We start from the raw sequence: 25,876 nt of genomic DNA, 5'->3' as shown, positions 1-25,876 counted from the left end.
AGCTGCACAGAGGCCTGAAGAGGGACCTGCAGCCCGTTTTGTTACCTACAGAGCAGTAGCGAAGGGGGGGGGGGGGGGCACTCCCGGTTCCACACAGACTCTGACTGACAGAGGGAACATGGAGGCCTGGAAGCTGTCTGCACAGATGTCTGTCCCTGTCAACTGCCCCTGATGGCCATTATCTATATTCTTGAGACCAGAGGTCCTTACCCCCTTAAAGGATGGAGAATGTGAGGAGACTGTCTGAACTACAGAAGGTTAGACTGAGAAAGTGTGTGTGTAGTGAGTGTGTGGCAGTGTATGGGTGTCTGTATTCAGTGTGTGGCAGTGTATGAGTGTCTGTATTCAGTGTTTGGCAGTGTATGGGTGTCTGTAGTCAGTGTGTGGCAGTAAAAGAGTGTTAATATTTGTGTATAAGACCAGTCTCACATGTCCCGGAATCACAGTGGATTTCACGCTGCGAGTTGTGCAGCAAAATCCACTGCCATTCCTAGTACTGTTAGTTTGTATGGGTTTACATTCTTGCAGCAGATTTTTCATTCCAATGCAAGTATATAAAGCCCCGACCCCCTTAATTCGGCCCTGCCTGGTGAATACTTTACCCCTCCGCACTTCGGCCTGCTTTTAAGGCTCCCAGTTCCCAATGTCCCACTCAGTCAATCAGTGCACTGCCCCGACTCAGCTTCTGATGGGCTGAGTGGGACGTCAGGGATCCACAGAAGCAATCTAAAGTGTGGCAAGGTAAAGTATTCACTGGACAGCAGTGGGTTAAGGCATAGTTGCCAACATTTGAATTTTTTTTCCAGGGACACGTTAGTGTTGGCAACAAGGGGTGTGGCTTATAGTAGGTGTGTTATCGGTGGGTGTGGCCGATTGTGGGTGTGGTTTGTCACCAGTGTTTCCCCCCCCCCCCCTAGAATTTTCCAGTTAGAACTTTACAGTGACAACAACACAAAATGATGAGGGGTGTAGTAGTAGTACAGGAATATATGAGGGGTGTAGTAGTAGTACAGGAACACATGAGGGGTGTAATAGTACAGGAACAGATGAGGGGAAGGGGTGTAGCTAGGAGACATGGGGCTCCATAGCAAACAACTGCATGGGGCCCCGCAAAAAGTTGAAAACTTGGTATCTGGGGGAGACTGGGGGTGACTGAAGCAGACTGAGGGTGACTGGAGCAGACTGGGGGGGACTGGAGAAGACTAAGGGTTACTGGAGCAGACTTGGGGTGACTGGAGCAGACTGGGGAAGACTGAAGCAGTCTGGGGGTGACTAAAGCAGACTGGGGAAACTGGGGGTGACTGAAAAAGACTGGGGGTGACTGGAGCAGACTGGGGGTGACTGAAGCAGACTGGGGGTGACTGAAGCAGATTGGGGGCAACTGGGGCAGACTGGGGGTGACTGGAGCAGACTGGGGGTGACTGGAGCAAACTGGGGGTGACGGGAGCAGACTGGGGGTGACTGGATCAGACTGAGGGTGAATGAAGCAGACTGGTGAAAAAGGGCAGACTGTGGGTGACTGGAGCAGACTGGGGGTGACTGGAGCAGATTGGGGATGACTGGAACAGACTGAGGGTGACTGGAGCAGACTAAGGGTGACTGAAGCAGACTGGGGGAAATGGGGGCAGGGGTGTAGCTAGGAGTCATGGGGCTCCATAGCAAACAACTGCATGGGGCCCCACAAAACCTTGAAAACTTGGTAGCTGGGGGAGACTGGGGGTGACTGAAGCAGACTAAGGGTGACTGGAGCAGACTCTGGGTGACTGGAGCAGACTGGGGAAGACTGAAGCAGACTAGGGGTGACTGAAGCAGACTGGGGGTGACTGAAACAGACTGGGGGTGACTAAAGCAGACTGGGTGACTGAAGCAGATTGGGGGAAACTGGGGCAGACTGGAGCAGACTGAGGGTGACTGGAGCAGACTGAGGGTGAATTAAGCAGACTGGCGAAAAATGGCAGACTGTGGGTGACTGGAGCAGACTGGGGGTGACTGGAGCAGATTGGGGGTGACTGGAGCAGACTGAGGGTGACTGGGGGTGACTGGAGCAGACTGGGGGTGACTGGAGCAGACTAAGGGTAACTGAAGCAGACTGGGGGAAACGGGCAGACTGGGGGTGACTGGAGCAGACTGGGTGACTGAGGGTAACTGGAGCAGATTGAGGGTGACTGGGGGTGACTGGAGCAGAGTGAGGGTGACTGGGGGTGACTGAAGCAGACTGGGGGAGACTGGGAGTAAATGGAGCAGACTGGAGCAGACTGGGGGTGACTGAAGCAGACTGGGGGTGACTGGAGCAGACTGAGGGTGACTGATGGTGACTGGAGCAGATTGAGGGTGATTGGGGGAGACTGGAGCAGACTTGAGCAGACTAGGGGTGACTGGAGCACACTGGGGGAGACTGGAGCAGACTGAGGGTGACTGGGGGTGACTGGAGCAGACTGTGGGTGAATGAAGCAGACTGGGGGAAAAGGGCAAACTGTGAGTGACTGGAGCAGATTGGGGGTGACTGGAGCAGACTGAGGATGACTGGAGCAGACTGGGGGTGACTGGAGCAGACTGAGGATGACTGGAGCAGACTGAGGGTGACTGGGGGTGACTGGAGCAGACTGGGGGTGACTGGAGCAGATTGAGGGTGACTGGGGGTGACTTGAGCAGATTGAGGGTGACTGAGGGTGACTGGAGCAGAGTGAGGGTGACTGGGGGTGACTGGAGCAGACTGGGGGTGATTGGGGGAGACTGGAGCAGACTGGGAGTAAATGGAGCAGACTGGCGGTGACTGGAGCAGACTGGGGGTGACTGGAGCAGACTGGGGGTGACTGGAGCAGATTGAGGGTGACTGGGGGTGACTGGAGCAGAGTGAGGGTGACTGGGGCAGACTGGGAGTAAATGAAGCAGACTGGGGGTGACTGGAGCAGAGTGAGGGAGACTGGAGCAGACTGAGGGTAATTGGGGGTGACTAAAGCAGACTGGGGGTGACTGGGAGTAAATGGAGCAGACTGGGGTGACTGGGCAGACTGGGAGTGACTGGAGAAGACTAGAGAAAACTTGGGCAGACTTGGAAAGACTGGGGGAGACTGTGTGTAGCTGGGGCAGCCTGCGAAAGACTGGGGCAGCCTGGGGGTAGCTGGAGCAGCCTGGAAAAAACTGGGGCAGACTGGGGGTAGCTGGGGCAGAGTGGGGGTAGCTAGGGCAGACTGGGGGTAGCTGGGGCAGCCTGGGAAAGACTGGGGCAGACTGGGGGTAGCTGGGGGGTGGCTGGAGCAGACTGGCGGGTGACTGGGAGAGACTGGGGGTAGCTGGGGCAGACTTGGGGGTGATTGGGAGAGACTAGAGGTAGCTTGGGCAGACTTGGGGTGACTGGGAGAGACTAGGGGTAGCTGGAGCAGACTGGAGCTTTATTACCTAATGTGGGCCCCTCAGTATACCAAAATACTGGTGGTATAATGAGGAGCCCTATACATTGGTGTGAGAGGCTAGTATACTGGAAGACTGGTAAATCAGAGCTGTGACTGGTATACAGTGAGGGCCGTCACGGGGGCGGAGCGTGACGTCACAGGGGGCAGAGCTTAGCGGGACAAACCCGGGACATTACTTAGCCGGGACTGGCCTGTCAAATCCGGGACAGTCCTGGCAAAAACGGGACTGTTGGCAACTATGGGTTAAGGGGACGTGGCTCTATATACTCGCAGTGTGAAATTCTCTGCGGATCCAGTATGTGTGAAACTGGCCTTAGTGTAAATGAATGTGTTTGTGTCTTTATATCAGAATATACATGAGTTTCTATTTGTTTTTGTTACATATGTATAGTTCAGAGGCTGGGTTTACATCTGCTTTGAAGGTTCATCCAATAATATGGACCTGGACCTCCTTCTTTCACTAAAAGATTCCTCTCATCAGCCTCTCATAGAAACCCTCTTAACCTCTTAGGGACCCATGCTGTATGGGTACGGCATTGCATCCTGTCACTTAGAGACCCATGCCGTACCCGTACGGCATGTAGTTCGTCGGTGCCTTGAGGTGAGCTCAGGAGCTGAGCTCACTTCATAGCAAGTGGGGACCGGCTGCTATATGCAGCCAGGTCCTCACTGTTAACAACAGGCCGCCGGGACTGCGGGGCCATCCGCCATTAACCCCCGCAGTGCTGCAACAGCGGCACTTACATCAGTGGCAGGTGCTGAGCTCCTGTCACTGACCAATCGAGACCCCCGCAGCGTTACAGCGTTACCAATCGGGACCCCAAATCGTTGTATCTGACTGCCAGAGGTCCCTTACCTTCCTCCTAGCAGTCAGATCGGCGATCACTGTATAGAGCCTGCAAAGTCAGTAACAGGAGCTCAGCTCCTGCCCATGATGTAAGTCGCAGATAACACTGATCAATGCTATGCTATGGCATAACAATGTTCAGTGTTAAAAATCCAATGTTAAAATGTTAAAGTCCCCTAAGGGGACATAAAATGTTTAAAAAAAAATAAAAAAGTTTTGAAAAACACACCTCCTCCCCCAATAAAAGTTTAAATCACCCCACCCTTTCCCATTTAATAAATAAAACACATAAAAACCCAAAACATATAATATACTGTAGTGTGTGTAATCGTCGGATCTAATAAAATGAATCAATATTGTTCCCGAACGGTGAACGTCGTAAAAGAAAAGCGGAAAAAAAACACCAGGATTGATTATTTTTCTTACATTTTATTTAAAATAAAATGAATAAAAATTGATCAATTATGTCTAATCTACACGAATACGGTATTAATAAAAACTAAAGATCATCGCGCAATGACACCCCATACAGCCCCGTACGTGAAAACATAGAAACGCTATAAGAGTCAAAAAAGGGCCATTGTACTCACATCGATTTGCAAAATTTGCAAAAAGTTTTACTCTTAATAAAAATAGTAAAACATTAGAAAAGCTATATACCTGCATATCGCTGTATTCAGACTGACCTATAGAATAAAGATAAACTGTAAGGTTTACTGTAAAGTGCATTAGTAAACACGGGAAATGATATTTTGGGGGTTCCGTCATACAGGGTATGGTAGATCAAAAGACGCCTTTACACCTGTACACCTGTTCCTGAAAAATACAAGCCCTCACATGGCCCAGTAGCTGGAAAAAGAAAAGAGTTATAGCTCTCAGAAGGCGAGGAGGAAAAAACCCAAAAGCTAAATTGAAAATCGTTCTGGTCCTTAAAACGACTCTGTACCCACAATCTTTCCCCCCAAACCACTTGTACCTTCGGATAGCTGTTTTTAATCCAAGATCTGTCCTGTGGTCCATTCGGCAGGTGATGCAGTTATTGCCCTAAAAAACAACTTTTAAACTTGTAGCCCTGTGTCAAACGGCCAGATCATTTTCTCCTGTCTGAACATTGCACAGGTGCCTTAACGATCCAGCCCATGTTCCGTGCTGACACAGGGGAGGAATAGTAAGAAAACTGCCTGGATCATTCCTAATAATGAGGAGGGTGGGGAGGAGGGACAGAGAGGTTGTGCCAGCCTAATGTATACACAATCTAGGCCACGGCTGTTTGGCACAGGGCTGCCAGTTTAAAAGTTGTTTTTAGGACAATAACTGCATCACCTGCAGAACAGACCCTAGGACAGATCTTGGATTAAAAGCAGCTATCTGAAGGTATAAGTGGTTTGGGGGGGGGGGGGGGGGGGCAGAAATTTATGACATGTTTATTACTAAGTCACTCAACCTGCTGGCTTTACCCGCCTCTCTGACTTATGGTGGCTTACACCTTTCTCATACCCCTAGACCTTGAAACAAGACTGCTCTCCCCAGACTGCTCTTTCCAGGTCATTCCTCTCTCTCATTTTTCTCTTGTAAGGTGCACACCATATGACTCTTCCAGCCATTTTCCCAGAGAGTTACCGTTATCTATCGCCCTCCTGGCTTTTCTGGTACTTGATCACTTTTCTACTTGGATTCCTTACTTTCTATCTTCTTATATTCCTACTCTCATCATGGGCATTTTCAATATCCCCATTGACAACCCAATCTCTCCACCAGCCATTTCTTTCCCTAACCACCTCCCTTGGCCTCTCTAAACATTCTAACCCTCCAACTCACAAAGTGGGAATACCCTGGATCTAGTTTTCTTAGATGGTGCTCTAGGTGTGCTAAACATCTGTGGAGGAAATCCAAGACAATGGCTGGCCTCTTACATTATAAGTTTGTTCTCAGAAGCTACTGCTCTTAACTCTGCTAAGCAATCCTACTTCACCTCTCTCATCTCTTCTCTATCCCATAACCCCAAACACCTTTTAGATACCTTCAACTCTCTTCTCAAACACAAAGTGCAGATACCCACCACTGACCTCTGTGCTGAAGACCTAGCATCAAGGACTAAATAAATACTATCCATCAGGAGATTGTCTCCCAGTCCCTAGGTAGTGCTAATCCCATTCCCCCTCATATTTCCTTTCCGCCTTTGAACCAGTTACCGAGGAAGAAGTCTCCAGGCTCTTCTCCTCCTCTCGCCCCACCACCTTTTCTAGTGACCCTATTACCTCACAACTTGTCCAGTCTCTCTCTCCTGCTCTCACTACTTACTTAACTAAAGTCTTCAACCCTCTTTCCTCTGGCATCTTCCCCTCGACTTTCAAACACTACATCATCACCCCATTACTGAAAAAAAACTTTCTCTAGTCCCCTCCTGCACAGCCAACTATTGAGCTGTCTCTAATCTCCCTTTTATCTCTAAACTCTTAGAACGCCTGGTCTACTCGTGCTACCTCTTTGAAAACTTTTTTCTTGCCCCCCTTCAGTCTGGTTTCTGCCCTCTCCATTGTACAGAAATTTTTCTAACTTAAGTCTCCAATGATCTTCTCACTGCCAAATCTAAAGGGGACCACTCTCTGCTCATTCTCTTGCATCTGTCTGCAGCTTTTCACATTGTATACCACCAGCTCCTCTTCTCCATGCTCCGCTCTATTGGCCTTGAGGACTCTGCTCTTTCCTGGTTTTCCTCTCTTAATGCTCCTTTAGTATATCATTTGCTGGCTCTACCTCAACTTCTCTTCCCCTCACAGTTGGGGTTCCCCAGGGAACACTTTACACTTTACCCATTGGACAAATCCAGGGCTGTTTCTACCACTGGGTGGTCCGGACCACCTCACGGGGCTCCGACAGCTAGGGGGCGCTGGTGGCACCCCCGGACCTCACTTAATGGCGCCCGCCCCATCACCTGCCCCTCCGCCCCATCACGTGCTCTTCGCCTCATCACCTGTCCTTCCGCCTCATCACCTGCCCCTTCGGAGCCCAACATGCTCACACCACCGCCTGCTCCATCACCTGCCCTGAACAAAGATAGTTTCGCTCACCCGAGGCAAAATAAAACTTAACCTTATCAGCCCGCATCCACCCACCCTGGGACCTCATCACCTGCCAGACAGTCTTCTGCCATCTTCTCCCTCCAGCAGGCGCAGTGATATGGTGTCACTGCGCCTGCGGGAGGATCCGTCCTGCTTCTCAGAGGAGAACAGAAGAGAGAGGGACCCTCTGTATGTCAGGATAAGGTGAGTATACTGTTGTTGTTTTTGTGTGTGTGTGCTTTGGAATGGAAGGGCAGTATTACTACTATCAGGCAGAGCACAGGGGGGATTATTACTATGGGGGTGCAGCACAAGAGTGATTATTACTATAGGGGTGCAGCATAGGGGAGATTATTACTTAGGGGCAGAGCACAGGGGGGATTATTACTTAGGGGCAGAGCACAGGGGGGGATTATTACTATGGGGACAGCATGGGGAGATTATTACTATGGACCAGAGCACATGGGGGATTATTTCTGTGGGGCAGAGCACAGGTGGGATTATTACTATGGGGGTGCAGCACAGGGGGGATTATTACTATGGGGACAGCACAGGGGGATTATTATAATGAGGTTGCAGCACAGGTGGATTATTACTATGGGGAGAGCACAGGGGGGATTATTACTATGGGGACAGCACAGGGGGGGTTATTATTATGGGGGTGCAGCACAGGTGGGATTATTACTAGAGATGAGCAAACTTTTCAAAAGTTCGGTCCGACCGGACTTTCGGATTTTTTCAGAAAGTTCGGTTCGACCGAATTTCGGATTTCTTCGGATTTCATAGTTTAAAGCATCTATATGATACGGGGGTAGTGTATTTGGTTGAATTTAGGGCTCTACATGTCAGTAACATTGTTATCTTTTCGATATCTCAAAGTCAATTTTTTTTTTTAGACTTCAATATTCACCATTACAGGGTCTATGCAGGAAACTCACCATTACAGGGTCTATGCAGGAAACTCACCATTACAGTGTCTATGCAGGAAAAAGGTCACAAATGCAGTGAAGGAGCAGCAGTAGTCATTGGAGTCCAGTGGAGGTCCAGCAATAGTCATTTGAGGAGCAGGAGCAGCAGTAGTCAACATGGAGGCCAGGCAGGAGCAGCAGTAGACAACATGGAGGCCAGGCAGGAGCAACAGTAGTCAGCATGGAAGGCAGACAGGAGCAGCAGTAGCCAACATGGAGGCCAGGCAGGAGCAACTGTAGCCAACATGGAGGCCAGGCAGGAGCAACAGTAGTCAACATGGAATAGCAGTAGCCAACATGGAGGCCAGGCAGGAGCAGCAGCAGTCATCATGGAGGACAGGTAGGAGCAACAGTAGCCAACATGGAGGCCAGGCAGGAGAAGCAGTAGCCAACATGGAGGCCAGGCAGGAGCAACAGTAGTCAACATGTCGGGCAGGCAGGATCAGCAGTAGCCAACATGGAGGCCAGGCAGGAGCAGCAGTAGCCAACATGGAGGCCAGGCAGGAGCAGCAGTAGTCAACATGGATGCCAGTTAAGTCCCAGCAGTAGTCAACATGGAGACAAGGGCAGGCACAGCAGTAGTCAACATGGATGCCAGTTAAGGCACAGCAGTAGCCAATAAGTAGGCAAGGGCAGGCAAACCAGTAGTCAACCTAGATGCCAGTTAAGGCCCAGCAGTAGCCAACAAGGAGGCAAGGGCAGGCACAGCAGTAGTCAACATGGATGCCAGTTAAGGCCCAGCAGTAGCCAATTATGAGGCCAGTGAAGGCCCAGCAGTAGCCAAGATGGAGGCCAGGGCAGGAGTAGCAGGGGTGACATGAGCAGCAGAAGCAGAATAATGAGGTCCATGGACAGGCGAGAAATAGCAGGGCAGCAGGAATGGTGGAATGACCAGTAAGGTCAAGTTCACATATAGGCCATAATAGATGTAGAAAAGGTCCTACATCTTGTCACCAAGACCAAATCCTATAGAGATTATGTGTTGACGTTTAGCGCAAAAGTACTATTTTGGCTTCACCAAGCACCTGTACCAAGAGTGACAGCACTGAACCTTCCCGGGAAATTTTTGAACTGCACTATCAGCGTAGCTCACTGAGGAGTAGTGCCGCCGGCCGGGGCACCTCTGGCGGGAGTTACTCAATAGCCTTATTGCAAATCAATAGTACCAGACATTTTCAAAGGATTTACAACCGACACATCCATCCAGCATTACGGACAGCATTACGAAGATAGACAACTACTGCCAACTATCAGGTAATAAAATGTATCTACTTCTCAGATCAGTATTTATATATTTATCCATTTACTCATTTAGCATCGTACTCTTATATATACTACTATTAGCACCATATAAAAGGATTGCCCATTTTTGCGCTAAACGTCAACACATAATCTCTATATACATTTTACCCTTTAGTGAACCTACGGGTGTTCACTTTTGACGTCCAGCGCTATTGAAAGGTTATTTTAACCTTGCTACATTAGGACCAAATCCTACTCTGTGGTAACAGGAGCAGGTGTCACAAAGTCCTTATCTATCCATGTGGCGTTCATTTTGATGAAAATCAGACGTTCCACACTATCACAGGACAATCTGGTTCTCCTGGGACTGACAATATGACCTGCTGTGCTGAAAACTCGCTAGGATGAAACACTGCTGGCTGGACAGGAGAGTATGTCTAAAGCAAATTCAGCGAGTTGTGGCCAGACATCTAATTTTCCCACCCAGTAGTCCTTGCTGTTTGAGGTGTGCCGCCATGTCCTGCTGCTGTGCGGGTGCTCCTGTTAGGTAGAGGAGGATGTGGAGGAGGCAGCGCTGCTGGTGTGGCCCTGGTGGGAATGGCATGAATGAATGTTCCAAAGGCTGCCACTAACTGTGCACCCAGCTCCTCTCTATAATAATTAATTTTTTCCTCCCGTTGGGAAGGGTGAATGAATTCACACAGCTTGTTGGGATACTATGGGTCCAGTAGTGTGGCCAGCCAGAACTTGTCCCGTTGACGAATCCTTTGCAAGCGTGGGTCAGCCTGAAATCATATCAACATGCGCTTAGCCATTTCCAGCAGGGAGTGGGAAGGAGTCCCCGCCTCTGTCTCCACAGCATAATGCCAATGGGTACAGCCACCATCCTCCTCATAGCCCTCCATATCCTCCTCTGGCCCCCCTCTGGTCTGGCAGGAAGGCTCATCTCCTTCTCCTCCACCCGTCTCCCCTAAGAGTTCCTGTGCGTTCAGGTCCTCCTCCTAAACTTCCTCTCCCTCCTCTTCCGCCAAGCCTTCCTCCAGCGACACAGGCTGCGACAGTGGCATCAGCATTAGCTCCAGTACATGAAGCATGGGTATGATGGCACTCAGTCCTGTGTCTTGCCCACTGACCAGAAAGGTGGCCTCCTCAAAGGGTCGTAGCAAGCGGCAGGTGTCATGCATGAGCTGCCACTGGCCAAGCTCCAGGTTACACAGGGGAGGCCGTCATTCTCTATGGGCGCCGGACTTATCCCTGCAGCGCGTGCGCCGGCCTTCCAACAAGGATATTTCCGTCCCGGGACCGGCTCCAGGAGCGGGACTTGGCGAGATGGGAGTGAGTGACAGGTCACGGGGGAGTGACAGGTCTCCTTTAACTTTTGCAGCTACCTCTATAATACATTACAGCATATGATCAGTGCTGTAATGTATTATAGAATGAATGAGCTGTCAAAACCTGACAGCTCATTCATACGATCAGGCCCCTGCACTATTTGTCTTATACCATAGCAGCCCAGACAGGGTGAAGAGGTGGTCGGAGGGAGCAGATCTCCCTGCGGCTGCCCCATAGACACTGCGGTCACCTGGACTGCGGTGCCTATGGGGTCAACTGCCCGGGATGGAGCACGGTTACCCTCCGGTCAGAGGCAGCGGGAGGAGGCTGTGTGACACAGCCTCCTCCCACTGCCTGATCGTTGTTAGGGACAGAGGGGGGAGGCAGGGAGAGAATGACCTGCATTGCATGACTTTCCCGGAACGTCATATTGCGGCAAGCGGTTAAAGAACCAAATGAAAAAATAGAAAATTTAATTGAATGCCTCCTATTTGATGCCATGCTGCTTCAAGCATTGACAAGGAATTATCTAATATCAATGAAACAACCAATAGAAAGATTCCAATGAAAACTATGATCCAAATCCTGGTGACCTGAACTATGTAAAAGAGAACAGATTTATAGGATTTGAGTAGTCTTAGTAGACAAACTACTAAAACATATATGTTGCAACTTTTGTGGTTCTTGCAATAAGCCAATGAAAAGAGTTGTTAAAAAGGGATGCCCGGATGATGTTTAGATTGTCTTGGTGGCCCATAGAAGAAAGTGGCTGCCACCACTCCTATTAATGGAGTGACGGCTAGCAGACTGTCGATATCGTTGTCGTTTAAAAAAAAAAAAAAAGTTTTCAAAATAATGATTAGCCAACATCGTGCATATTGGCTGATCGTGATCTTTTAACATGACCGATTACACAATTATCGGACGAAGTATAGGCGATAAAATCATTTGATGTAATAGGCGTCTATTTTTCTATTTTTAGGTTGCCCCTAGCATCACTTAAAAAATTCTAAGATGTGTACAGTAACTGTTTAGCATCACATGTGTAGCAGCATAATCTCTTTAAAGAGAACCACTTACCACCAACTAGCCCCTGCAGCTATATATACAGTGTGATAGGACTGGCAGCGCTGTTTGCAAATATAGAAGTACTCGCTATGACTGTTACACAGGTCCCAAAAAAATTTACTTTATACATCTCCTGCACCGTATGTAAATCACAGTAAGCTAGGCATCGGAGTGGTCCTAAGCAGCGAAGTAGTCAGTGCAGGCAAGAAAAATCCTGTGTGTTCACACCTCTGAGCGTGATTCTCACTGAAGGAGCCAGCGGCAATTACACAGGATTCTTTGTGCCTGCAGTGACTACTTCTCCACTGAGGACCGCCCCTAAAGGAGGTGCAAAAAGTAAATTTTAGGATTATTTGTGCAGCTGACATAGCGAGTCCTTCTATTTTTACAAACAGCCCACAAGCCCTATTACACTGTATGTATAGCTGCAGGGGCTAGATGGTTGTGATAGGTTCCCTTTAATACACATACATTAAAAAAATAGAACAAAATATATATATACACATACACAAATATATATATATACACATACACACACACATACATACCACACATGTGTATAACACACAGTGCACACAATAAGCACACATACATAACCCAGTGTTCACATTACACACACACAGATACATCACTCTATTCATCCTTCATAAAGGAGCAGGGTGCAGGGGCGGGGTGAAAGATCAGCCTGATAGATGGGACAGGAAGTGGTCAGGAAGCCTCACAGCTCTGCTCACATCCCTTCCCTCCTGTGCTGTCCCCAAGTGCAGGCTGCAAACTCTAGAGCTGGGATAAAGAAGGGGAGGGGGGATTTCTTAACCCTTAGGCGACCCAGGGCGTACCCGTACATCCAGGGCCGCCTCCCCCCACTCTGAACCGCCGCGATCCCGGGTGCCGCATGTAGCCCGGGATCGCGGCTATTAGCGGGCACGGTGTGATCGCTGTGCCCGCTAATCAGGTAATCGGAGGCAGCTGTCAAAGATGACAGCTGCCTCCGATTACCGGCTGCAGATGATCGGTGGTGGTATAGTGGGGAGATTGCTTCTCCGGGACGTTGTCCCGGAGGAGCAATCTCTGTTACTGCTGCCGGCCGGGGACCGCTCCAAGATGGCGCCGTCCCCGGCTCTGCACTCGTTGGTTTTCGGCTGCAGCAGCTGAAAGCAAACGAGTGCCGATCTCATTGATCTTTGCTGTATAAGTATACAGCAAAGATCTCAATGAGAGATCTGAGTGCATATACTAGAAGTCCCCCAGGGGGGCTTCTAGTATAAGTGTAAAAGTAAAAATAATGTTATAAGTAAAAATCCCCCTCCCCTAATAAAAGTCAGAATCACCCCCCTTTTCCCAGGTTATAAATAAAAATAAACAAATAAATAAAAAAATAAACATGTTTGCTATCGCCGCGTGCGTAATCGCCCGAAATATTGATTAATCACATTCCTGATCTCGCACGGTAAATGGCGTAAGCGCCAAAAAATCCCAAAGTGCAAAATTGCGCATTTTTGGTCGCATCAAATCCAGAAAATTTGTAATAAAAAGCGATCAAAAATTCGCATATGCACAATCAAGGTACCGCGCAATCACACAGCCCCATAGACCAAAGGATAAAAGCGTTATAAGCCTGGGAATAGAGCGATTTTAAGTGACATATATTTGTTAACAATGGTTTGAATTTTTTACAGGCCATCAGATACAATATAAGTTATACATGTTACATATCATTGTAATTGTAACGACTTGAGGAACATATATAACAAGTCAGTTTTACCCCAGGGCGAACGGCGTAAAAACACAAACCCCCCAAATAAAAGAAATGCGTTTTGGTTTTTTTCTATTTCACCCCACATTGAATTTTTTTCTGGTTTCGCAGTGTACTTTATGCAAAAATTCAGCCTGTCATTGCAAAGTACAATTAGTGACACAAAAAATAAGGGCTCATGTGGGTTTCTAGGTGAAAAAATGCAAGTGCTATGGCCTTTTAAACACAAGGAGGAAAAAACGAAAATGCTAAAATTTAAATTGGCCGGGTCATCAAAGGGTTAAGGAAACCCTGTCAAGGTGGCACACGGCAGGGTAAACCTCATCCAGCAGCAAGCTGGAGCAAGGTTTTTCATGACAGACTGCCCCTGAAACCCTGTTTGACCCCCCTCACGCCGGCCCAGGCAGTGTGTGAACAGATAGGTGTGCAGCAGGTTCATTGGATTATGTGCAATAGTAATTTTTCATTACATGTAATAGTATCTGTTCAAACACTGCTCAAATCTAGGTTTGTCTCATAAAGCAAAAAATAAGGTGTACTGAATATAACTTTGGAAACATTGGTTAAAAAAAAAAAAAAAGTGTGGTTGTAGTTTAGATAAGTAGGTGACTTTCACTTTCAATTAGACAGAAAGGCTTGAAAGCGGTGAAGTATAGCATGTCACGTACACATTTTCCTGGCACGTGACATCCGCAAGTGTGACTACAAGGAACAATTTATTTTCAGTCCTTCTTGTTACGCCTTCTATTCAGGTTGCAAATTTAGCATTAATGACACCCCAGACAGTCCACACACCCCCAAAATACACCACAACACCTCCCCCCCTCCATTTCAGGCCCAGTGGATATCACAATACACATGACCCTGGGATGTGACTGTAAACCATGACGGCCTTTGTGACTCTGATCTCCTCTGTTGTGTACAACTGGAAAGATTTAAAAAACACCGGGGGCACACATAGTGTGTTACTGCAAATCAGGAATTCAGATTAAAATAGTGGCTTTCAGAGGCGGTCACCGACCCGACACCGCCGATCGCATAATCAATATATAGTCTCTTGCAGCTAGTCCCCAGGGCCAGGGGATCCCGGTGGAGAATCAGAAGAAGGTTCTGCAGGCTGGAGGTAAAAGGAGGCAAGGAGATCAAGGACTTTGGTGGCGCTGACAGCATCCGATGGATTTCACTCCTTAAATCAGGGGTGGGGAACCTTTTCCATGTCGAGGGCCGGTCGGGCCTTAATAAAATCATTCGAGGGCCGCATACCGTGCGCGGCAGTTAGTAGCGGGGGTTTGCAGCACCCAGGACAAGGCATAGTATTGTTCCCCTAGTGCCCCTGCTATTGTAGTTAACCCCCAGTGATGCCCCTTGTAGTCTAGTTAACCCCCAAGTCATGTCCCTGGTAGCCTAGTTAACCCCCATCAGGCATGTCCCTGGTAGCCTAGTTATTCCCCCCCCCATCAGTCATGTCTCTGGTAGCCTAGTTGTCCCCCCCATCAGTCATGTCCCTGGTAGCCTAGTTGTCCCCCCCCCCATCAGTCATGTCCCTGGTAGCCTAGTTGCCCCCCCCCCCCCATCAGTCATGTCCCTGGTAGCCTAGTTGTCCCCCCATCAGTCATGTCCCTGGTAGCCTAGTTGTCCCCCCATCAGTCATGTCCCTGGTAGCCTAGTTGTCCCCCCCCATCAGTCATGTCTCTGGTAGCCTAGTTGTCCCCCCCCATCAGTCATGTCCCTGGTAGCCTAGTTGTCCCCCCATCAGTCATGTCCCTGGTAGCCTAGTTGTCCCCCCCCCCATCAGGCATGTCCCTGGTAGCCTAGTTGTCCCCCCCCATCAGTCATGTCCCTGGTAGCCTTGTTGCCCCCCCCCCCCCCCCATCAGTCATGTCCCTGGTAGCCTAGTTGTCCCCCCATCAGTCATGTCCCTGGTAGCCTAGTTGTCCCCCCCCCCATCAGTCATGTCCCTGGGATCCTAGTTAACCCCCAAATAAAAAAATAAACATCCCACTCACCTTACCTCCGCTCCCACGCAGTCCAGGTCCTCTTCTCTCCCAGGTCCTCTGTGCCGGTCTTCTCCTGCAGGCGGCGCGCGATGAAATGACATCATCGCGCGTGGCCCGCAGGAGACTAAAGACACGCGCCGCTCTGCTGGGGAAGGAGCCGGCACAGACAGCATCCTCCGGTGTCCGCCAGCTGTCACAGACACCGGAGGATGCGGTGTATGCCGGCTTCTTCCCCAGCAGAGCGGCGAGCATCACAGGGGAGCTGCGGGCCGCGGGCCGCATCGGGAGGTCTCAGGGGCCGGATGCGGCCCGCGGGCCGGAGGTTCCCCACCCCTGCCTTAAATGATGGGAGTAGTAGTGGTGGATGTAAAATTAGAACTTTATTGCAAGAATTACGCGTTTCAAGGCACAGCCTCTTCATCAGATTAGTATAGCAATAGAATCTACAATCTGGACTTTTATACAGTAAAAGACCAGGAACCCATAGTTTGAATAGCCCGGGAAATAATTTGTCTCCTTTCACTCTGATACTATTTGTACGCACAGCTCTGGTCCTATTTAAGTGAATAGTTGCTGAGCTGCAGTTACACATTACTACCGCTACACAGTCAAGAAAGACAAACTCCATTGAATGTGTAGTGCAAAAAGTGAAGAACTGATTGGGGGGGGGGGCTGTCAACACCTCACTGGACAGTGACCAATAAGCTATCCTGTACTCACAGGGCCGGGGTCAGCACCTGGCTTACTGGGGCAAGTGGCGTCATGGCTGGCCCAGATGGAAAAAAAAAGAAAAGTGAGTAACTCTGATTAGAGAAGACGTCACCTGTAAGTTCAAAAGTGCAATATTTCAACTACTACTAGGACCTTTCTAAAGTATGCCAGAGTGGGCCTAATTGCTATATGGGGCACTGAGGGGGCCTAACTACTATACCTGCTGTTTTACTTTCACCACATGATACTCCACAAAGGGGCCCGCTGAGCCTCTGTCGCCCAAGGGCCCACTAAAACCTGGAGCCGGCCCTGTGTACACAGCTCATCAGTCAGTTTGGCCCTGGGCAGATGGCAGCAGTACTTATTCTCCTCTATGAAGGACAGCGCTGACCGTTCTTTCATTCCTTTTTTGTTGTAGAAAACTACCGTAGTCTCCTGCTGCATCCAATTTTAGAAAGATGTCAAAGCAGAAAAGGCTACGATATAAAATCCCATTTAAACTGGAGGTAGTAAAATTTGCAAAAGAACATGGAAACAGGGCAGCAGACAGACAGTGTGGTCCATCCCCAACTGAAAAAATGATACGAGAATGAGGAAACAGAAATACGCGCTGCAAAAAGCAGATAAAAGTAAACACACTGCAAAATGGCCTCAGATAGACGCGAAAATTAAATAGTGGATGATACATCACAGGAACAATGGATTTCAGTCTCTAGGAAAATGATAATGTATAAAGCCAAGAATCTTGCTCCAGAAAAAAAAAAGGCACAGGCAACTTTACTTGATCAGCATTGTGGGGCTACAGGTACATGACGAGTTGTGGTTTTGCTATGTGCACCAAAACTAGAATTCTACAAATAGTGCCTAAAGAATAGGAATTCAAGATGATACATTTCCATAAATTTCTAATTGATGCAAGAAAAAAAATGGATGTGAAATAGGCCAGATTGGAAATATGTCCCGTTAATGTGAAAGGTGCAAAAACTTAACTGTGAAGACCTGAGGACATGAGAAAACCTATTACACCATTGTACTGTCCTGCCGAGCAGATGGCACCAAAATGCTACCGATGGTAATTTTCAAAAGAAAAAAACATGCCAAAAGAGGTGATCCTCCGAAAAGTTCATTTGTATATATTCAAGAGAAAGGATGGATGGACGAAAGTGGAATGAAAATATAGATAGAAAAAGTGTGGTCCAAACGCCCTGGAGGGCTTCTGAAGAAACCTGCCCTACTAGTACTTGACCAATTTAGGGCGCATATCAGTAAAAAAAACAGAAAACATGTTGCTGTAATTCCTGGGGGGCTTACTAGCCAATTGCAACCCCTGGATGTTTCGACTAACAAGCCATTTAAAGTTTTCATGCAAGAGATGTGGAACAAGCGTATGGCTGCTGGGAATCATGACTTGACACCCAATGGAAGAATGAAAAAGCCCACTATCACTCACGTTTGTGAGTGGGTGAAAACATCTTGGCAAGCTGTGAAGGATGAAACGGTTGTAAGATCCTTCAAAAGATGTGGCATCAGTAATTCCTTGGATGGTTGGATGAATCCTTTATGAAGACCCTGATACCAGTGATAGTGAGCCACTGAGCTTAACAAGTTCAGACAGTTGTGAGGACTTCTTGATGAGGGTTTCCTGATGACTAAAGATCTATTGTTCTAAGAAAAAACTGCTGTTGCCCATTGTTCATGTTAACACATTCTGTTATTTTAATAAATATTTAGCCCACTTCTTGGTTCAAAATATCTTTTTCTATTTTCCTCCTCTGAAATCTAGGTGTGTCTCATAAAGCAAAAAATACGGTATACTGAATATATTGAACTTTGCAAACATTGGTTAAAAAAAAAAAAAAATGTGGTTGTAGCTTAACAATAAATACCGTAGGTTACTTTCACTTTCAGTTAGAATGAAAGGCGGGAGAGCAGTGATGTATAACATGTCACGTACACACTTTCCTGAGTGTGACTTCAAGGGTTAATTTATTTTCAGTCCTTCTTGTTATGCCTTCTACTCTGGTTGCAAATTGAGCATAAATGACAACCCCCCCCCCCCCCCTCTCCCCGGCCATTTCAGGTCCTGTGGCTATCACTATACACGTTACCCGGGGATGCGACTGTAAAGGGTAATTCCACTACCCAACTTTTACAAGTACCTATCACATCACAATAAGCCACAAACAAGTACATGCAACCCCCCCAAAAAACACATGTCCACACACAAACATTCTTGGACCCCAAAAGTCCTGCATTTGAATTTCAGCATCTGGAGAAGTTGGATGCTGCCCTAGGGAGTCCTGCTAAACACCACAGACAGGCACCATTAAAGTCTAATTGCCTTGCAATCAGAACAACGTTCATAGGAGCACCTCAATACCAGCCTCTATTACTCTGACCCCAAGAGAATCCATACAGGACAGAAGTACATGTATAACACCAGCAAATTTCACTTATAACCAACCTGCATTAAACCAAACTATCTGTTCATATAGATAGTCACACAGCCCCGCCTATTGTCCATTGAAAATAGTTACATAGTTACAAAGTTTGTACGGTTGGAAAAAAAAACACATGTCCATGAAGTTCAACCAAGGAGGGGATGGATGGAGGGAAGGGGGATATACAAGGAGGGGATGGATGGAGGAAAGGGGGATATACAAGGAGGGGATGGATGGAGGGAAGGGGGATATACAAGGAGGGGATGGATGGAGGGAAGGGGGATATACAAGGAGGGGATGGATGGAGGGAAGGGGGATATACAAGGAGGGGATGGATGGAGGGAAGGGGGATATACAAGGAGGGGATGGATGGAGGGAAGGGGGATATACAAGGAGGGGATGGATGGAGGGAAGGGGGAGGGGTGATAGGTTCTATACAAATGCATTTGTGTTATTTTGGTCTAGGCCTGTTTTAAATACTGCTGCCTTTACTGAAGCACCTCATGAATGCTAAGCAATACATTCTTCTAAAGCTGCTGTAACAAATAAGCTACCTAAGTGACCTATATCCTGACCCTTATATGCCAAAAAGTGGCTTACCTAAAACAACTTCTCTCTTATATGGTTCTTATATGGTCACCTAACCAGATACCATATTCTCATTACATCCTAGTTATCTCTACTGACCAACATGGGAGGTGCCACAATAAAGGCACCAAAGCCAAAACAACTAAATACACAGAATTTTTTTTACTTCTTAGGCTGCATTCACACGTTCCGTGTTCCGCATGGAACACGGACGTGAAATTCCTGTAACGGACTCTCCCCCACCCGGGCAGCATCTGTAATAAGATGCTGGGAGCGGGGGAACTGTACAGATATGTGCCGTGCTGTAATGAATCAGCTGCACAGCTCTGTCATTACAACGTGGCACATATCTGTACAGCTCCCCCGCTCCCAGCATCTTATTACAGATGCTGCCCGGGCGGGGGAGAGTGCGTTACAGGAATTTTATGTCCGCGTTCCGTGCGGAACTCCTCCTTCCCTAACAGATGCTGTCAGGAGGATTAATTCCCAATGGTACCATGAAGTCACCTTGACTCCTGCTCTACTTTCTTCTCTCATTTTCTTCTCTCATTTAAATCTTGGACTTTTTCAAAATATTTTAAGTAAACCAGCTTCATCAAGCTCTTGTATTTCTGGCATGTATACTCTGTATATGTAATCTTAAAACATTTGTTTTATTGTAAGTTTACCTGTTTACCTTGTTGGCCTACATAAATGGCCCTATTAGAAAAGTGTTATTGTCCCTTAGTGTATTTATAAAGATATAGACTGCAAAGGCAGGCCGCCATCTTGGTGACATCACTGCCTACCAGCGCTGGAACATTACAGCATCGGAACAAAGGATTAGGTGAAGTAATAGAAGCAGACTGCAAAGACAGTCTTTATCTTTACACAGTAAATAGACTTAGGGCCCTATTCCACGGGAGCGATATTCGGCCGATTATCGCTCGGTGAAATAGAGAAAATGATCAGCCGATGATCGTGTCATCGGCTGATCGTTTATTTAGGGCCAGACCTAAAATTATCAGTCCCCCACCGCACATCGCTACGGTAGAATAGCGGTGCGCAGCGGGCAACCGACGATTTGAGAAGCGCAGCATACATTACCTGGCAGGACTTCTCCTCTGGTCAGTCTTTCTTCCACGGGTCCTGCGCGCTCTAGCTTCAGAATGGCCTGTCAGCTGTCAGAGCGCTCAGCCAATAACAGGCCGGGACCACCGCAGCCTGTGATTGGCTGAGTGGCCTGTCAGCTGACAGGGCATTCTGAAGCTAGAGTGCGCGGAACCCGGGGAGGAAGATGGACCGGAGGAGAAGTCCTGCCAGGTAATGTATGGTGCAAGGGCTGCAAGGACATCCGAAACAATGTCCCTGCAGCCCTCGCTCAACGATTATCGGGCTGTGGAATAGGCCCAGTAAACGAGCGCCGATCTGCTAGGCCCGTGGAATAGGACCCTTAGGGGCAGAGATAAATGATAAATAGGGACAGTGAAGATTAGGTGATTGGTGTTCATTAAATAATAAAAAAAAAATAATAATAAATAAAAAGAAGAAGGACAAGGAAAGGAGAAGAAGGTAATCTGAGCATCACCCGAGCGAGCAGTAACAACTGTGGCACTGCCACTAAGACAATAAGATATCAAGAGTGCCCGTGCGAGGCGTGAAGACGGGATCCCTTTAAAGTGTCCGCACTAGGGGTGTCTATAGTTGCTGCCACAAGGTTTTACTTGTTTATGGAAGTTGCACATTTTTGTAAAGTTTGTGGAATGCAATGAAAATTGTTTAATACAGTGAGAGAAAATCATTGAGAACTGTCTGGCCGTGTCTATTCATTTATTCACTGATTTTTATCCCTACGCCAAAGGTGACGTCAACACCTGCAAGTCTGCATCCATATTACGCACTAAATTATTTGATTCAAACATTAAAGGGGTATTCCCCTCAAGAGCTAAAAAATGAAATGCTCCCATACCTAGCTGATCTTACTAACCAAGTCCCCATAAGTATTCTGAGCCATGCCGCATCTTTCTAGCTGCAGCCGTTCTCGAGTTAGAAGTTTTTCTAAAAGCCGGCTATATCCAAGATTGTGCCATCCAGGAAACTACATTTCCCATCATGCAGTGCATCTCCCTGATTGGTCTGTTCGCAAAACTGTCCCCATAGCTTTATTTCCTGCCCATTGTTTGTCATTACTAAGTTGCACAGTAAACACAAAACTGTTTACTGTGCAACTGAATGAGAGCCGCCCTGACAGAGCAGATGGTGGTGGTGGTGGGGGGGGGCGACATCGGGGTCCTTTATAATTACTAAATAGTCTCCCTGCTGCGGTTTTCCCCTGATTTGTGCTAATTATGGCAGATTTACAGCAGGGAGACAACACAGTACAGAGAGTATGTCTGTTTTTGGTGTATTTTATTCTACCAATACCACTCCCCTTTGGAGGGTGGTAGTGGTAGTACAGGTGTCAGCTGCTGGGGACCTTATTACTAGCCCCCCCCTCCCAATAACACTTATAACACGTCCTCCCTTTCTGAGACAAGGGATCCCTGACACGGAGGGTGGGGGCCAGGAGGAGGAAGGGTGTCGTACAGGACTTGGTTTAGTTGATTTTATGTGTTCAGCGGCGGTGAATCCACCTAGGTAGCAGCAAAACAGTGCAAAAGCCATAATACGTTGTCACAATAAGTTGTCATAATAAGACGTCACATCTCAAGCCGCAGCTCAGACCAGGAAACAGCGGCCGGACGAAGAACAGGGCGGCGCGATCTGGGACCCAGCGCTGAAACCGGGGAGGTAAGTGACCGGCACCTTCTATATTCACCCCCTTCACGGCCGTACAAGAAAAATGACCCCAGCCTCTTTAATGCAAAAATAATTTTGGGGGGGAATACCCCTTTAAGTTTCCCAGCATAATTTCGACGCCAGATAACACAACAATGGGCAGTAAAAGCAGAAGAAATATTTTACCCATGTCCAAAAACATCAGAGGATTTCATAATTTTTGGTAAAAAAAAATAAAAATCTGATTCAGAGAACGAGGAAGAAGATCCTGATGAATCATTGTCTGACGAAGGATCAGGATAGTTCGACTTCAAAAGAACTGATGGAGGAAAAAGTAATGAAAAAAAATCATCTTTCAAAGTTGCTTGAACTTGTGCCAAGGTTCCATGTCAAATCATCCTACTCCCAAACATAATGTTTCCAGTTTAAAATCCAGTTTAAAAAAAAAAAAGTATTTTTTTTCCAGATTATGAACATCTGTAAATGGCCAACATCACTGGCCAACAGTAGTCCTGAGAAACAATCTGATCAAACTGGTAGATAGCCAGTCTTAAAGGGAGACTCCCGAGAAAATCAACTGGTGTCAAAAATTATAAAGATTTGTTATTTATTTCTATTTTAAAGTCTTCCAGTATCAGCTGCTGTATGTCCTGCAGGAAGTGGAGTATTCCTTCCAGTCTGACACAGTGAATGGTACTGTAGACAATATAAACTTGTTTTCTGTCATACAGGAGCATCACAAGTATAACATAGCACTGCTTGAAAATATCAGCAAAAAGGGGAATCCATTTCTATTACAGCACAGTGGTTGCCTAGACAGAACTGGAAGTGTTAGACCACAACTACAATGTCGGACAGAAGCAAGCCACACTGATAGGGAAGAAGAAAGAAAGTATCATGTAGAAAAGTGGTTCTCAAACTGTGAGGCGCAGCCTAGTTGTTGGTGAGGTGCCCCCTAGTTGCTGGTGATTCTAATGGAGCCGCGTCATGAAGGTGTTTTTCTCCCACTGGGGGCAGGCCGGCCGGTCTCCAGTGCTTCACCCCCGGCACTGTACACGGAAACCAGGCCGTGGTTAAAAAAAACAGATGGTACATTCCCTTTAATATTATACAGAGTAGGTACATTCACTTTAATCCTATTTACAAAGTCCCAGACACCGGCACTACAACTCTCTCCATGCGGCTTGGATCTACAGCAGAGTGAGTGGAGTCATTCACTTCTTTTTACTATGCAGGATGGTGCTCACTTGCTGAACGGCAGTATAGCACTTTCTCTTTTTCGTATATTACATTCACTTTAATATGATACAGAGTATAAGGGTAGACAGTTTTTATTTTTGCATGGACTTCCACCACAGATGGTGAGGTTTTAGCATCCTCTTGGTCAGTCTGGTGAGGCCCAGGCACCATTTTGTCTGTTGGCTGAGGCTCCAGTAGTAAAAGTTTGAGAAGCACTGATGTAGAATATTTAAAGGGGTTTTCCAATGAAAACCTAGTTGTAAGTAAAAGAGATTGCTGGTGGTCATACCTCCGTGCCCCCTGACAATCTCCACATGGGCCTCCGGTTGATTTGTTATGAATGGAGTTATGGGTCGGCACCTGACCTGTGGCTCTACTCATTCTCTATGAAGCTGCCTGAGAGATCTGAATACAGCACTTTGTCACGGCTGCGCATGCAGCTTGTGCTCCTGGCCAGATGCTAACCCCGCTTGCCGGCCGTTGTTCTCTGGTGGAGTTTGGCACGCTCGTGCACGCATCAGCCCTACATTCTGTACTCTGCTTCACCTTGCTATATCTGAAAGCAAATCGTGGCAGGGGTAGCAACCTGGGGGGCACTGGTGAAGACCAGCGGTGCCTTAGACTCTGCCACTTACGCCATCGCTTGTAGAGGCTCAACGGATTCACTATACTCCAGTTGTGTTTTGTATTTATTAAATAAAGATGTATCTACATAAAATGTATTGTCTTTGTCTTTGCCTTTGTGTATGTCATTGTCTTAGTGCAGGGATGGGGAACCTGTGGCCCTCCAGACATGAGGGAAGTTGTAGTTTTGTAACAGTTGGAGAGCATGGATGGGGAAGCCCTATAGTGGAATCTTTCCCTGCCCATCATCATGTATCAATATGATAGCGGGTGCAGGGAAAGTGTTTGAATCTTTGCGGCACTGTAATGAAGCAGTCGCTTCCGCAATACAATACACAAAAACCCCATGTACACAAAAGACAGAGAGAAAATTTCCTATAAAACATCACAAGAAGGAGGAGGACACATAAAACCAGTAGGAGAAAAAGTCATCAATAAATAGCAAAAGTCTGCTGTCGATTAACAATACATGTGTGTCAGAATGTAGGAGCACAGTTAAAAAGTGCAATGCCAAGTTACTGTGGTAATCAAAGAAAAGAGGGTAATATCACAGTGAAGAGCCAGAGCAGACCAGCTGGACCATAATTCCTATATACTGAGAGCTTTTTTCATTTCTTTGTCTATTGAGCTGTATCGATTTTTGTGCCGTGATCTGTAGTTTCTATCGTTACCTTTTTGGTGTAGAATTCTTTTGCTTGCATCAATGCAGGATTAAAACATTATATTTTTATAGTTTTGACAATTTCGGTTGTTGTGTTGTGTTTTGTTTATTTTTAGAGATGAGCGAACCTGGAGCATGCTCAAATCCATCCGAACCTGATCGTTCGGCATTTGATTAGCGGTGGCTGCTGAAGTTGGATAAAGCCCTAAGGCTATGTGGAAAACATGGATATACAGTAGTCATTGGCTATATCCATGTTTTCCAGACAACCTTCGGGCTTTATCCAAGCAGCCACCGCTAATCAAATACTGAACGTTCGGGTTCGGATGGACTCGAGCATGCTCCAGGTTCGCTCATCTCTATTATTTTTATATTCATATTTTTGAAAACTATTTTTTAGGACCCTTTAGTAATCTTATCCTGCATCATATTTTATATGATAAAGACTATATCTAATTTTAGTAAAAAAAAAAAAAAAAAAAATTAAAAAGTGCTGGGTAGGGGAAGATATTCATACGACATGCTGGGCAGGGAAAAACTCCACTACAGGGATTCCCCATCCTTGCTGTCCGTGTTTCCTGGCACGTGGGAAAAAGTCCTGAGGATGTTGTAGGCTGGTTGTATTATACCATTATTTTTCTAGTATGCAGTTTGCTGCCCTTGCACTTTTGATGATTTTTCTATATATTATGTTGCATTGGCATTGATTGCATACCTTGGGTATCACCGAATAGCACTTTATACTCTTATCTATATCCATATTTATTCTCATCCTGGTTATTTATATATATATTTAGATTATTACATGATTTTGGTGATTATATATATATTTTTGTATTTTTTGGAGGATCGATTATGGCTGCCACTTAAGATACTATTGGTGGGTTTAGGTTCATATGGCCGCATCATGGCCAGTAGAGTCTATGTATTTTAATTGTTTTTAATAGTCCTTTGTCCCTTGCATTTATGGGAATAAAATGTATTTTTCATATGAGGTATTTGTGTGGTGCAGTCCATTCTTTTTTAACCCCTTTTTCTCCTTTGTTTCTATACCAGTGGCTTGGGTTGACCTGATTCTGGTGGGCTGTTCTGATACTGGTGGGCATCCATACTGTGATCTCATTGATAAACACCACAGCTACCATCATGAGTTATCTACACCAATATTAC

The 25,876-nt window shown here is 46.9% G+C and overlaps 1 protein-coding gene across 1 annotated transcript in view; it reads right to left on the bottom strand.

Moving 5' to 3' along the window:
* Positions 1–25,876, bottom strand: part of LOC138770387 (uncharacterized) — a 63,984-nt gene that overhangs the window by 37,292 nt on the left and 816 nt on the right. The window lies entirely within an intron of this gene.

Source organism: Dendropsophus ebraccatus, chromosome 13 (assembly GCF_027789765.1).
Source record: "Dendropsophus ebraccatus isolate aDenEbr1 chromosome 13, aDenEbr1.pat, whole genome shotgun sequence".
In the NCBI taxonomy this organism is placed as follows: Eukaryota; Metazoa; Chordata; class Amphibia; order Anura; family Hylidae; genus Dendropsophus; species Dendropsophus ebraccatus.
Note: the sequence above shows the minus strand (reverse complement) of the source record. Positions and strands in the feature narration are given on the sequence as shown.